This window comes from Protopterus annectens, chromosome 11.part0 (assembly GCF_019279795.1).
Source record: "Protopterus annectens isolate FY-2018-M chromosome 11.part0, PAN1.0, whole genome shotgun sequence".
Classification (NCBI taxonomy): domain Eukaryota; kingdom Metazoa; phylum Chordata; order Ceratodontiformes; family Protopteridae; genus Protopterus; species Protopterus annectens.
In genome coordinates this window covers 226,742,223-226,759,245 of record NC_056745.1, presented here as the reverse complement: position 1 = coordinate 226,759,245, position 17,023 = coordinate 226,742,223, and positions in this window count along the sequence as shown.

The following is a 17,023-nucleotide window of genomic DNA, read 5'->3' as shown; positions in this document are numbered from 1 at the left end:
GACTAATCAGTTCTACATATTATTCTTAATTTTATTTTTTATTTCAAAAATACCCTTGTCCTTGTTTGCTTTGCCAAACCATCTTCTTCATATTGAATCACTCTTCCTTTACCATATTTGATAATTAGTCTCAATATTTGGTCTGTTAATCTTATATGTTATCTTATATTTAAGGATTGGTATTTGATTCCATACTTGTGAACTGCTTCATTCATATGTGATAGCTGAATTTCTTTTTTTTTTTTATTTGGTTTTAAAACAATAAATAAATCAATTATAAAACAAACAACTATTTGCACAGGTCCACAGCTGATCAATACATCAAAGTTATACAGCAACAACAATTAATATTTTTCAAGCAAGTCTTTAAGTTTAAGGCAAGATTTATATGAATGTGTAATATTAGGTGTTCTCATCTTTATTGTATGCAATTCAATACTGCAAACAATTTTTGCCATACTAATAAATTCAACACCAGAGGGAGTAGCTATACTTTTCCAATTTTTAGTAATTACTTTTCTGGCTATAGCAAGAATAGACCAAAGAAGAGGCACTTGGATTTTTGGAATTATCTCAGGAACTGGAGCATTAAATAAAACTAAAAATTTAGAAATAATACATCTATCTGACCATAGAGCTTGAATAACATTATTAATTTCTTTCCAAAAAGGAGAAATGACTTCACATCAATATATCATATGAATCTAATCAGATATTATTTCAGAATCACATCTCCAACATTTCATTCTATTTGATTTATACATAATTATAATTTTGTTAGGAGTGACAAAAGCTCTGTGTAAAAATGTCCAAGTGAAAACTTTTCATTATAATGAAGATTTAGTTTTATCTGTAGATTGTAATATTAATTTCTTGCATTCTTCAGATAAGTCTTCGTTATTAATTTTTGAGGAGTAGTTTCAATAGGTATTGTCTGAATATGTGAAATCTAACTTAAGAATTTATAATTGTGACAAATATAATGTATTTTCTATTGCATTACTATTGATATTTATTATGAATTCCAATAATTTGGGGAACAGTTTCTTAACTAAGCTAAATATCCTATTTACCTCTGTGTTCACAAAGTCTGTAAATATTTGTAAAATTAACCAGTTCTTAGAATCTTGATTGTATTTGGACCTTAAATTTTCAACTGTATATATATATATATATATATATATATATATATATATATATATATATATATATATATATATATATATCTTAATACCATTTAAGAATTTATGCCAATAAATTAAATTACTTTGTTGTTTCAATACTAGCGTTTTGTTGAAGTTATTAGTTTCTAAGCAGGCATTTGTGTATGCAATTGGAAACATAGAAAATAGTAAGTCTTTAATACAATAGTTAGAATATGTGAACTTTTGGAAAGAGGAAATGATGGTATTTAAATAGGGAATTTGAGAAGAGGGTGTAATACCATTTACGCACCAATGTTTTAATAACCAGATAAAACTATTAGGTACTATTTGTTTATGAGTAGTTGCAATATATTTATTTACTAATAATATTTCTTGATGTATTTGTTTCCATTTTGAATCATAAGATGAATTTATCCACAATGTTACAACATTTACAATTGTTGATGAAGCATACAATTGAATATCAGCGAATCCTATTCCACCATTATCCCAGCTGTTTCTGTGCCAATCAAAGGAAACACTTGGTTTATTAAGATGCCAAAAAAACATTAAGTAGAGTATTATTTATCTTCTTCGTCAATTTTTTTTGGTGGAGACAGTACTAAAGATTGTAAAATAAACACATTTTCGGGAGAATAACCATATTAATAAGCATTAATCATTCTTCTATGGTAAAGAAGAATTTGTTCCAATTTGTGACTAAACTTAAAAGGTTATCAATAACCTGTTGAAAGTTTGTATCATTTCTTTACTATTAGACAAAATGGTTATATCAAGCCACTTCATTTGACTGCTATTCCAAATGACATTAGAATATTTTTGTATGAATTTTTTTATTTTTTATTAATTAATAATGCACTGGTTTTATTATGATTAGATCTTAAGTTTGAGATTTCTTCAAACTGACTCATAGAATTAATTATATGTTCTAATGAATTTTCTATTTCCTATTGTTAGTAAAATATCATCAGTGAAGAGTTGAATCATTAGTTCGAAAATTTATTTTGATACCATTAATATTCTTATTGGATCTAATACTATTAGCAAAGGGTTCCATAACTAATGCAAAATATAAAGGTGTTAATGGACAGCCTTGTTTTGTGCCTTTTTGTAATTTAAAGGAATTAGTAAGAAAAGAACCTATTTTAACATACGCACAATAGTTATTGTGTAACTTAGAAATTAATGCAATTAGCTCAGGTGAGAAATTATACACTTTAAGTATTTTAAACAAGTATAGCCAATTAACTGAGTCAAAAGCCTATTATAAATTGGGACGAATGATAGAAAGTTCTTTCTTATTTTTATTTGCATAGTCTATTAATGTATGTATTCTTATTATATTACCCTGTACTTGTCTATCTAGAATAAACCCAGTTTGATAATTGTTAATTAGTTTAGGTATAAGTAGATTAATTCTGTTAACTAAAATGGACATGAACATCTTATAGTCCATATTTAAAAGTGAAATGGGTTTGTATGATCAACACTTTATATGATCCATATCTTGTTTTAAAATAGGTGATATAAGGGAATATTTCCATGATGGGAGGACTTCAGCAGTTGTTTTTATTTCTCTATAGAACATATCTAATATTTTAACTGTATCATCCGGTAGTATTTTATATAGCTTTGGTATAAGACCATCTAAGTTTGGCACCTTATTGTTTTTTAACTTTTTTATTTGATCTTTTATTTCTGTTAAAATGATTGTTCTGTCAGTTTTTTTATTTGTTCACCTGCTAATTTATTATTTATATTTTCCCTTAGAAAAGTTTCAACTAGATCATCATTATCTAGATTATTTGTATTATTATTTATATTTTCCTAGAATATTTTAAAGCCCTAAAGAATACCTTTAATATCTATTCTACTTTCTTTATTATTATTTCTATGTGTTATAATTTCTTTTATATGATTTAGTTTATTCATTTTGTTTAATCTAAGAGCAAGTTTATGCAAGCTTATAGGGTTTACTGAATATGCCTGAAGTTTAAGTTTTTCCAGGTTTATTGAAACTTTATGATTTAGAATTTCAACATATTTTGTATTTAAGTTTTTAAGTTCAGACTGACTAATAATGTTATTTGGTTTTAGATTTAACTTTAATGTGTCTATTTCGGCCTATAGCGTATTCAATTTTTTGTCCCTTTCTCTTGTTTTACTAATATATCAGCTTGTAACTCTTCTATTTAAGTAAGCCTTTAGTGAATCTCACAAGGCAATGTCAGTTACTTCACCATTCATGTTTATTTCTAGGAAATTTTTGATCTCTTTACTATGCCAGATCCTTGAATCCTTTTATTTTAATAATGTATGCGGGTAATTTCCTGTGATGTATTAGATTGTCAGTTTTTAAAATAATACTAAAGATTATAGCATTATGGTCTGAAAATGGACATGAAACTATTGAAACTTCTCTGATATGTGATAACAGATTATTTGAGACAAAAATGTTATCAATGTTTGTTTGTGTTCCACCTCTATATGAATAATGGGTAAACCAAAGTGAGTTTGTTTTCCTTAGCTCATATATATATCCTTTAAATTCATTAGAGTTACAAAAATTCATAAAGAGGCTAAAGATGTGATTTTCAACTTTCTATCTGCAGTGGAATCTTTGTCTAATAAAAAAAAAAAACAATTAAAATCACCAGCCATTATGACCTCACCTTTCATAAAATTAGCTATAGTATCTAAGTAATTGTTTATATCTTTAGTTCCAACCCTCTGGAATCCAATAAGAGTTTACTAATGTATATAGTTTTCTGTTCCACTCAGTTATAATAATGCCTAACATGCATTTTTATCAACATAGGTAGTTTTTACTTTAGGCATTACTGGTGAGATCTTCCATAAAATGAGGGTGCCTCTTCTTTTAGCTCAAAAACCAGAACCTGCCAAAATCCACAATTCTTTAATGAATGTTTATTTACATCTTTATTAAGTAAATGAGTTTCCTGTAGAAATACTATTTGAGCTTTATGCAATTGCAAGTATTTGAACAGACTCCCCGCTCTTTACTGGACTATTCAATCCATTAATATTAATAGATATGCATTTAAAATCAGACATTTATATAAGAGAGAAAATAAAATAGGTATGATGAAATTACATTTATGAACAGAACTTATTAGATACTTTATCTATAACAATATGAAATCTTCAGCTATGGACAAAACTTTTGAAATAAATAAAAAAATTACCTAGTGACATAACCCAAAATATTCTACCATGGAATAACTTATTCCTCGTTTGTTGAAAAAGACAAACAGACTACCTGTCAAACTTTCCATTAGACTAACAACGCTTAGCTTGTGCTTCTGATTCATATTAAAGTGTCTCATATTTTTAGTATGCATCATCTTAATAAAGCCCATCAGTGAGTTATTATGAATAAGAAAAGTTAAACAGTTGTTCAGAATCTTTATTATAAGTTGACCAAATTGAATATCTCTATACAATCATGTTTCCTGAACCTCACATTATCTCCCTGGTCTACTACAGGGGGGAAGTCAGTTGTTATTTTCATATTTACTAATTTATCGAGCAGATGATTTTCTATTTTTTCTATTTTATTTACTATGTGTCAAGTTGTACATAGGATCATCAGTTCACAAATTAGCACCAGGCTAACTGTCCTTGTGGGCAAATTACCCTATGTGAGAATCAAACCCTGTACTTTACGCCTATATGGTGAACATCCTAACCACTATACCAACATCCCACCCTTGTAGACATTTATATTTTTCAACTATATACATTTTAACTTATTCTGATCTCTTTCTATTTCCATTTGTATACTGTCTTGTACTATTACTATATTCCTAGGTTTATATTTTAGCTATAACCTTAGTGTAGAGTGTCATATAATAGAATATTTATATTTACCCTTATATATTTGATACTCTTTAATCAAGTACTACTGTTAGAATCAGTCCTATTTTTCCTTAAATGTTATGCCTAGTAATATCTGAACAAGCATCTTAGAAAATCTGTCCTTTTAAGATTCAAACTTTCCATAATAAATTGTTCTAAACTATTAAGTTTTGTTATCATTAAAAAGAGACAATAACAGAGAAACCCAACCCTATTTTTTATCAGAAGTGTCATTCAATAGGCTAGTATATAAACTATCCTTTTGATATACTGCAAGCATTCAGAAGTATTTAGTAACTGACACTGGTTTCGAATGCACTTCAGTGTCTTTGCTTATTATCTAACTTGTACTCATTGACACCTTAGCACATGATTCAAAATATTATGATTTTTACTTTTAGACAGGAAGAAGTAAATTGGACAGTTCTTAGAATTTTACAAGTCTTGCAGCATCGCAAAAGTGCTCATTATTCTAATTAAGCTGTTTCAAGCTGGTCCTCATGATAAGGGCTTGCAAATCATAGGATCACAGGAATATAGGATCATAGGAGATTACTAGGCTATTGACCTGGAGGGCATTTCAAGCCTAGCTGTTTCATCCCAATGTAATACCATAAAAATGTTAGTTATTACCCAAGATTGCATTTAGTAATGGCTGCCCATATCCAGGAGGTTTGTGGGCACTATTCCCGGTAAGAATTTACGGTGCCCCATCCACTTGTCCAGGTTCCTCTTGAACCGCATGATAGAGGTCTTTTGTTTCACATGAATAGGTAGCCTATTCCAATGATGTGACAGTCACTGGAAGATAAAGCTGTCCCTCCAGCATGTCCAATTTAAATAGGAGGCCATATTTAGGACTCTGGAATGGGTAGCCCTAGTCTTGTTTAATTTAAGGATATTCAGCAAGTTCATTAAATTTGGATCTGAGATTGCACTGTAGGTCAGGCATAAGTCTACCCTAAGAAGTCTATATGATACAGAATATAGTGACAGGGACTTCAGTCAGCCTATGTACAGCATGTGCTGGAGTCTCTTGATCTTCTTTGTTTGAAACCTCTGAGGTCTCCCCAATTGCTGCAGGTGTTTTGTACAGTACATGCCGAATGGGGCATTATACTCAATTATGGACCAGATTAGTGCTGAGTATAGAGGGGTTATAACCTCTTTTGCTCTCAAGGTGATGCCTTTGCTAATCAAGTATGCTACTGTAGAAAGCCTTCCTTACTACAATAGACACATAGTGGTTGAAGTTAAGGTCGCAGTCAACTTGTGATTCCAGGTCCCTTAGTACTTCATGGGTACTTAGGGAATTGTTGCTGATTTGATAGTGTGAAGGGGCATTGTTTGTGCTGAAGGGAATGATGATGCATTTCTTTGCATTCAGTTTGAGACCATGACTAAGACACCAATCGTTGGTCTGTGTAAGACCTCCTTGAGTGTACTGACATAATTTGGGGATTCAATAATTGCACCCAGTTTGCAGTCTTCTGCAAACTTAGTCAGCCACAACCCCTTATTTTTGACATGAACTTCTGAGAAGTATGTACCAAACAATAGAAGCCCAGCATTGATCCCTGTGGCACCCCACTGGTAACAGGTCTGCTGTTTGATGTGGAGTCACCCACTTTGATAGAGTGTGTCTGGTTTGTGAGCCAGTTGGCAACTCATCTTACAATGAAGGGGCTTGCATTCAGTTTGCTAAGTTTATGGCGATGCCCGAGTATGGGATTGTGTCAAAAGCCTTTGCCAAGTCGAGGTATGCTGTGTGCACAGAGTTGCCCTTGTCAATGGACCTGGTCACATTTTCAAAAAAAATCCACCAGATATAACAGGCAGGATCTTCCCTTGACAAAGCTGAATTGGGTAGGATCCAGGGTTTGGTGGTCACCTATGTCTTTATTTATGAGGTCCATAATGATATGTTCCATGGCCTTACAGATACAGGATGGCACAGTGGGGCAGCAATAGCATTGTCACCTCACAGCAAAAGGTTCTCTGGTTCAATTCTCAGCTGGAGTGCCTTCTGTGTGGAGTCTGCATGTCCTCCCTGTGTTCTTGTGGGCTTTCTACATGTGCTCTGGTTTCCTCCCACATTACAAATGCATGCGTCTGGAACATTTCTCCTTGGGCCTCCACTGAAAATTTGCTTTGTTCCAAGTCGGACTTTCCTGGTTAACAAATGTTAAATAAATGTTAAGTAAATAAATAAAAGATAAGGCTGGTCAGGCTTATGGGTCTGTAATTCCCTGTGCCTGTTGCTAGGCCACCTTTGTGGAGGGGAATAACTGTTGCTGCTCTCCATTTCACAGGAACAAAGCCTGTGGTTAGACTTTGATTGAAAAGGGTACTTAATGAACAGTTTATCAGCTATAATTCACACAAAAACATTCTCAAGTGAATCCAGGCCACATCTACACCACACATCAATTCCCCCAAACCATTCCAAACCACTAAAAAACAATAACAAAGCATTTCAAATTATGTTAACCACTAAAAAGCTATTGTATTTAAAGAAATAACATTTAATGATTCAATGTACTATTTGTATGGGATGTTTAATACAAAGCAGACTGTCATTTCTTAAAGGAGACATAGAATATAAACTTGCATACTATCATCAGCAAGCATTCAGAACTATTTAATAACTGACAAGTGGTTTAGAGTGTAATTCACTGTCATTTGCTTATTATCTAACTTGTATTCATTGACAACTTAGCATATGATTCAAAATATTATGATTATTAACTTTTAGACAGGAAGAAGGAATCCGGACAAAGGGCTTGAAAATGAACAATCTATCAGTTGCAATTCACCCAGAAATGTTCACAAGTGAATCCAAGCCACCTTCACACCACACATCAGTTCCTCAAACCCCTCCAAACCACCAAAAAAAAAAAAAAAAAAAAAAAAAAACATCTCATAGTATCTTAACCACCAAAAAGCTATTGCACCTAAAGAAACATTTAATGATTCAGCAAGCACTAGTTGTATCAGATGTTTAATAAAAAGCAGACTGACATTTTTTTAAAGGAGAAATAGCATATAAACTTGCAGTAAAAGAATGACAGTTATGTGTTACTCTGATTATTTGATATCATTCCAGTAATAACTTTTATATGTGTAAAAAGCTATATTTTGTATACTTATAACATGTCTTTCCTGGGTACTATTGCATGTCAAGTATGCTATTAGTTGTACACTACTGAACCATTTTAAGAACCCAGAATGTAACTTAACATGCCTCTTTAATGTCATTTGCTGCATCTTGTATTTTATTTATTTGAACATTACTCAACTATGCCAATATATCAGAAAGGGTGCCACCCAACATAAGTTTCATCATAACAATGATTACATTTTAATAAGATGAATAGTTTAACCTTTTTAAACTTTAAGTGAAAATAAGTGGCTTTAATTTCATATATAGCTAAAAGAATCAAACTCTAACATTTTAAAAAAGGAACTAGTAACTATTTGAAGTAGGGAAAGAAAGAAAGAAAGCATTTACCTTGTAAAAAGTAATATGCAACATCTGTTCATAAGTATTCAAGTACTTATTTAAATTAATAAGAATTCATAACTACGAAATACATTGATTTTCATTTGTCCTTCAGTTTTTTATTGTTTTTGACTTTTATAAGCAGCCATTTCTTATTGCATTTCTCTTCAAAGAAGTTGATAGATTCCAGTCCATTTCTTCTGGGTTTTTTTTCTAGCATTTTATTTTTCCATATAAAGTCCATTGCATCCCCTAAAGTATTAAAAATCTTCTTTCCTTCTGGAAGGTGAATCCTTATTTTTGCTGGAAACAAAATGTGTGCTTGAATATTGATTTTCTTTAAGCTTCTAACAAGTGGCACACATGCTTTTCTCTTGGACATCACTAATGTAGAATAGTCATTGTCAAATCTTATAGTATTTCCTTTAAATTTAACTGGATAATTAGTTCATGTAGCATTTAAGACTAAATCCTCATCTTGAATTGAGAAGAATGTTTTGATCACTGGCCTTGGTGAAAGTGTGTGTGTGTGTGTGTGTGTGTGTGTGTGTGTGTGTGTGTGTGTGTGTGTGTGTGTGTTTGAAAAGGTGAGTTAGAATGTTAGAATGTGATCTATGTGCTCTTATGAAGTTAAAGGAAAAAGCTTCAGGCAGGTTCTAAGTTTTAGGCAGCCAGATATTAAGGAACTGGATCATACTGTCTCCCTCTTCTTTTTCAGGTATCCCATAAATCCTGATGTTATTCTTTCTAGATCTGTTCTCTATGTTCCCAGAATAAGTTGTTTTGTTTCAGAAGAAATTCCATGCTATTCTCTTTTTCAAGTAATCTTCCAACAAAATCAGAAATTGCTTCTTCTATACTCAACATTTGATTGTTGTTTAAGAGATTCATTCAGCACTTGAACATGTTTTTTACCCTCCTCTTTGAAATTGTCTATTTTGGTTTCTAATGTATCTATCTTTACAGATAACTCAGTGATGTTACTTAGTATAACCTGTATGTCTTTTTTCATAGCACTGTCCTGTCGACTGGGCTTAGAGTGGCTTATTCTGTTACAATTAGTTCTTTCTAGTTTTCTTGATAGGAAAAAGCAATTAAAAGACTTTCAAACTTGTTTTTTTGTAGTAAATCTTTCAGCAGATGTTCAACTATAAATCTATCAAGTTTTGAAGTGTTCTATTTGAGTTTTATTTAGTAAAAATCCTGTCAGAGATGTTAAAATGAAGCAGAGCTAAAAAATTGTGTTATCTGCTCGCCATCTTAGCTACATCCCTGTTGAAGGAATTTCTGACACTTATTAAAAGGTCATAGCATCAGAGAACAGGTGTTCTAGCTGGAACAGCTCCCTTCATAAACATCTAATTTTATTGTTTTACTCAATATGTAACAGTCTTCAGTCTTCTTACAAGAGAACATTTTAGGCTATTTTTCATGTACTATGTTAGACACCTTATGTGGTATGTATATGGTATTTAAATCCCATAAACTAACCCATGATAAAAGACTGAAAACTATTTCACTGAAAGCAGTATCAAGCACAAACACAGTGATTTACATATTTTTGGAAAATGCCTTTTCTTTACAGGGAAAACATGCCATCATCTCCCTAGGAGGAGGCTTTACTTCCTGCAACCCCACACTTAACATAATCCGCTTCAAGGTCACTGAACTTGTATGCAAGAACAAAGCTGAACATTGTGACCTTAAACAGAAAAATGAGTTTATTTCAGTGAACTACATGCATTTGAGCACTTTGTCATGATTCTGACCAATTATAATCTTCTAGAAACTATAAACCATCCATTAACAGTCAGCATATTACAAACAAGCTCTAAAGTGCATCACAGTTTCTGTTTGTCTCGCTGTTGTTCTTGTCCCAGCATTATGCTTATTTCTCTGATGATTTTTTTTTTGATTTTGTAGTACACACACACTCTCGTCTGCAAAATTATAGATCTTCTGTTGTATTTTAAACAACTTTAGGTCTTTCTTCAAAAATATAGTTAATCAAGGATTCTACTATTCTCACCTCTTTAAGAGGTCCTGATTCTTCTTATATTCCTTCCATTTAATGGTACATCTTTTATGTGCGTCTGCATGCAAATATGTATCTATTCCTTTCTAAACTACTGTATGTGTTAACTGGGTTAAGTGAAGTGATCCTTGTAGTCATTTTGCCTGTCATAAACAGGGTCACAGGGGCAAGAATAACAGCAACATACTTGCAGTTTTATTTACCCAAATAACCAATTAATTCACATGATTTTGGGAGGTGTTGAGCTAAATTACTTTAGACAAAATCCACAGATATGCCGCTAGCATACACACTACACAAAGACCATGTCCAAAAGTCAAAAGTGAATCCAAGTTTCTGGAATTCTGATATCTGAGACAGCAACACTGTTTGCTGATTACTGTAGTGCCTGTTTTTATAATTATATTTTGGTAGCAATTTCCGTAAAACTTCAATGCCATTATTATATGCCCCTTTTGGTATGTACCTTTCCAAGCACCTGCAGCAATTGGAGAGACCACAAAGGTTCCTCACAAGAAAATTCAAGTTCTTCAGCATCTGTCCTCTGAGGACCATCTGAAATCACTGTCACTTTATTCTGTTTCATACAGACTGCTCAGAGGTGATCGCTGCCTTGCATATGAGGCAATCTTTGACCCTGCTTTATTGGAAATGCTGCATATCCATAAGTCAAATAGTACATGGGTACTCACTCTAATGGCCTTAACCTGGTATGTGACATTAATAGAACCTGCTGGAGGAACAGATTTGTCTTCCAGTGGTTGTTACACCTTTGGAACAGACTCCCACTTCATATCAAGCAGAACACCTTATTGGTCCTCTGCAAACACAGTCTGGATGATTGGATGGGTAACCATAAAATCACTACAGAAGTCCCACCTATGTCCCTCTTGGACAGGGGTGATAGGTGCTGATTGTGGAAATAAGGGTAAAACTTGGCTAGGCTTGTAAGAGCCGTAGTGTCAATAGTTTAGTAAACTTCTATGATACTACGATCCCATGATTTATTATATTATATTTGTTCTCTTCTACAGTTCTGCCTTTAGTTAGGTATGTATGAAAGTAGTCACCTGATATTCTCTTCTTGGTAGTACCAAATAAAACTGTTAATTAATTGTCTCTGTTTGCTGCACTGTCTCCATCCAATTTTGCTTGCTATATAAGATAAAACTAGATACCCAACCCTTAGGGTAATTTTTAAGAGCAAACTTGTCCAAATGATTATTTACTAGTGAAGGACATTACCAACTGTACGTTGTTGTTTACCACATGACATCCGTTTCAGACATGGTAAATATAAACAAACATTATTAAGTTTGAACTAGACTAGACTATTGCCATCTTTACGTTATTACTTCAAAATGAAAGCAGTATCCAAGTAAGAATCTAACATTAGGTACTAATAAGGGTAAAGCCTCGTCTTTTTACGGGTAGAATATGGAAGTTTCTTTCTCAACTCACTATATTGTGTTATAGAGGGTGAGAAGAGACTGGATAATTAACATTTTCACAGATAGATCATGTCATGTCATGTTCAGAACATTAGACTGAAGGGATGTAACTCCTGTGGATAGTGCCTTCTGGGAGTTCACATCTTCTCAAACTGCATCACAACCTAGATTAAAATCATATACTTTATCATTTCATTCATAATGTCCATTATCAGCAATTATCCACTCTGCATTCCTAGATTTTGCCCATTTTAATTTTATCCATATGAAAAGACTAAACTGATGCAGTTTGTGGAATGTACGTGAAACCCACCAATATTACTGCATGCCATGTACAGCAGATTGGGGGTTAAGTGTAATCCAAAAGGGGGTTTTTTTCCAAAAGGGGGGGGCCCAAGTTTAAAAGTGAATAGAAAAGAAAAGCAAAGAATCAAACTCTAACATTTTAAAAAAGGAACTAGTAACTATTTGAAGTAGGGAAAGAAAGAAAGAAAGCATTTACCTTGTAAAAAGTAATATGCAACATCTGTTCATAAGTATTCAAGTACTTATTTAAATTAATAAGAATTCATAACTACGAAATACATTGATTTTCATTTGTCCTTCAGTTTTTTATTGTTTTTGACTTTTATAAGCAGCCATTTCTTATTGCATTTCTCTTCAAAGAAGTTGATAGATTCCAGTCCATTTCTTCTGGGTTTTTTTTCTAGCATTTTATTTTTCCATATAAAGTCCATTGCATCCCCTAAAGTATTAAAAATCTTCTTTCCTTCTGGAAGGTGAATCCTTATTTTTGCTGGAAACAAAATGTGTGCTTGAATATTGATTTTCTTTAAGCTTCTAACAAGTGGCACACATGCTTTTCTCTTGGACATCACTAATGTAGAATAGTCATTGTCAAATCTTATAGTATTTCCTTTAAATTTAACTGGATAATTAGTTCATGTAGCATTTAAGACTAAATCCTCATCTTGAATTGAGAAGAATGTTTTGATCACTGGCCTTGGTGAAAGTGTGTGTGTGTGTGTGTGTGTGTGTGTGTGTGTGTGTGTGTGTGTGTGTGTTTGAAAAGGTGAGTTAGAATGTTAGAATGTGATCTATGTGCTCTTATGAAGTTAAAGGAAAAAGCTTCAGGCAGGTTCTAAGTTTTAGGCAGCCAGATATTAAGGAACTGGATCATACTGTCTCCCTCTTCTTTTTCAGGTATCCCATAAATCCTGATGTTATTCTTTCTAGATCTGTTCTCTATGTTCCCAGAATAAGTTGTTTTGTTTCAGAAGAAATTCCATGCTATTCTCTTTTCAAGTAATCTTCCAACAAAATCAGAAATTGCTTCTTCTATACTCAACATTTGATTGTTGTTTAAGAGATTCATTCAGCACTTGAACATGTTTTTTACCCTCCTCTTTGAAATTGTCTATTTTGGTTTCTAATGTATCTATCTTTACAGATAACTCAGTGATGTTACTTAGTATAACCTGTATGTCTTTTTTCATAGCACTGTCCTGTCGACTGGGCTTAGAGTGGCTTATTCTGTTACAATTAGTTCTTTCTAGTTTTCTTGATAGGAAAAAGCAATTAAAAGACTTTCAAACTTGTTTTTTTGTAGTAAATCTTTCAGCAGATGTTCAACTATAAATCTATCAAGTTTTGAAGTGTTCTATTTGAGTTTTATTTAGTAAAAATCCTGTCAGAGATGTTAAAATGAAGCAGAGCTAAAAAATTGTGTTATCTGCTCGCCATCTTAGCTACATCCCTGTTGAAGGAATTTCTGACACTTATTAAAAGGTCATAGCATCAGAGAACAGGTGTTCTAGCTGGAACAGCTCCTTCATAAACATCTAATTTTATTGTTTTACTCAATATGTAACAGTCTTCAGTCTTCTTACAAGAGAACATTTTAGGCTATTTTTCATGTACTATGTTAGACACCTTATGTGGTATGTATATGGTATTTAAATCCCATAAACTAACCCATGATAAAAGACTGAAAACTATTTCACTGAAAGCAGTATCAAGCACAAACACAGTGATTTACATATTTTTGGAAAATGCCTTTTCTTTACAGGAAAACATGCCATCATCTCCCTAGGAGGAGGCTTTACTTCCTGCAACCCACACTTAACATAATCCGCTTCAAGGTCACTGAACTTGTATGCAAGAACAAAGCTGAACATTGTGACCTTAAACAGAAAAATGAGTTTATTTCAGTGAACTACATGCATTTGAGCACTTTGTCATGATTCTGACCAATTATAATCTTCTAGAAACTATAAACCATCCATTAACAGTCAGCATATTACAAACAAGCTCTAAAGTGCATCACAGTTTCTGTTTGTCTCGCTGTTGTTCTTGTCCCAGCATTATGCTTATTTCTCTGATGATTTTTTTTTTGATTTTGTAGTACACACACACTCTCGTCTGCAAAATTATAGATCTTCTGTTGTATTTTAAACAACTTTAGGTCTTTCTTCAAAAATATAGTTAATCAAGGATTCTACTATTCTCACCTCTTTAAGAGGTCTTGATTCTTCTTATATTCCTTCCATTTAATGGTACATCTTTTATGTGCGTCTGCATGCAAATATGTATCTATTCCTTTCTAAACTACTGTATGTGTTAACTGGGTTAAGTGAAGTGATCCTTGTAGTCATTTTGCCTGTCATAAACAGGGTCACAGGGGCAAGAATAACAGCAACATACTTGCAGTTTTATTTACCCAAATAACCAATTAATTCACATGATTTTGGGAGGTGTTGAGCTAAATTACTTTAGACAAAATCCACAGATATGCCGCTAGCATACACACTACACAAAGACCATGTCCAAAAGTCAAAAGTGAATCCAAGTTTCTGGAATTCTGATATCTGAGACAGCAACACTGTTTGCTGATTACTGTAGTGCCTGTTTTTATAATTATATTTTGGTAGCAATTTCCGTAAAACTTCAATGCCATTATTATATGCCCCTTTTGGTATGTACCTTTCCAAGCACCTGCAGCAATTGGAGAGACCACAAAGGTTCCTCACAAGAAAATTCAAGTTCTTCAGCATCTGTCCTCTGAGGACCATCTGAAATCACTGTCACTTTATTCTGTTTCATACAGACTGCTCAGAGGTGATCGCTGCCTTGCATATGAGGCAATCTTTGACCCTGCTTTATTGGAAATGCTGCATATCCATAAGTCAAATAGTACATGGGTACTCACTCTAATGGCCTTAACCTGGTATGTGACATTAATAGAACCTGCTGGAGGAACAGATTTGTCTTCCAGTGGTTGTTACACCTTTGGAACAGACTCCCACTTCATATCAAGCAGAACACCTTATTGGTCCTCTGCAAACACAGTCTGGATGATTGGATGGGTAACCATAAAATCACTACAGAAGTCCCACCTATGTCCCTCTTGGACAGGGGTGATAGGTGCTGATTGTGGAAATAAGGGTAAAACTTGGCTAGGCTTGTAAGAGCCGTAGTGTCAATAGTTTAGTAAACTCCTATGATACTACGATCCCATGATTTATTATATTATATTTGTTCTCTTCTACAGTTCTGCCTTTAGTTAGGTATGTATGAAAGTAGTCACCTGATATTCTCTTCTTGGTAGTACCAAATAAAACTGTTAATTAATTGTCTCTGTTTGCTGCACTGTCTCCATCCAATTTTGCTTGCTATATAAGATAAAACTAGATACCCAACCCTTAGGGTAATTTTTAAGAGCAAACTTGTCCAAATGATTATTTACTAGTGAAGGACATTACCAACTGTACGTTGTTGTTTACCACATGACATCCGTTTCAGACATGGTAAATATAAACAAACATTATTAAGTTTGAACTAGACTAGACTATTGCCATCTTTACGTTATTACTTCAAAATGAAAGCAGTATCCAAGTAAGAATCTAACATTAGGTACTAATAAGGGTAAAGCCTCGTCTTTTTACGGGTAGAATATGGAAGTTTCTTTCTCAACTCACTATATTGTGTTATAGAGGGTGAGAAGAGACTGGATAATTAACATTTTCACAGATAGATCATGTCATGTCATGTTCAGAACATTAGACTGAAGGGATGTAACTCCTGTGGATAGTGCCTTCTGGGAGTTCACATCTTCTCAAACTGCATCACAACCTAGATTAAAATCATATACTTTATCATTTCATTCATAATGTCCATTATCAGCAATTATCCACTCTGCATTCCTAGATTTTGCCCATTTTAATTTTATCCATATGAAAAGACTAAACTGATGCAGTTTGTGGAATGTACGTGAAACCCACCAATATTACTGCATGCCATGTACAGCAGATTGGGGGTTAAGTGTAATCCAAAAGGGGTGCAGCCTAACCTTCCATCACAATGTCTACATTTTGGAAAGTCCTTTCTCCTGCCTGTCTTGCTCTGGAGACTGAGGAGGGTGTTGATGCAAAGCAGATGTGGTTAGTATTGGGACAACAAAAACAGGTATGGAAAAAAAACTCCTGCAGCATAGCAACAAAGCTTTAGCTGCTTCCTTTTTTAACTCTAGGCTTCCAATATTTACTGATACTAACTTTAAGCACTATATCTTGATAAGATTTTTTCTTTCTTTGATTTAACTTTCGTTTTGAAGTTTCATGTTTCTCCACACCCCATACTTTTTTCTAATCATTCATCCTTTTATTATCTTTTCTCTGCGTCATGCTATTTATTTTCCCATAAATATGTTGCACATATTGACTCCAACCATGTTTCTGTCTTCTTTCTTCTCTCCCAGTTTCTGAGAACCTGTTTAAGTTGCATATATTCATAATTTAGCCACTTCTTTTACCATTTACTATTTCACCTTATATTCACCGTCAGTTACTAATTTGTGATACTGCCATTCCTTCGTCCTTTGGTTTCTTTTTCATTTCTGTATTCATTTTTATCTGTCAGCTTCCACTTCATTTATGTTGCCTGTATTAAACAAAATACATTGCTTCACTCATATAGTTTGTAAAAGATTATT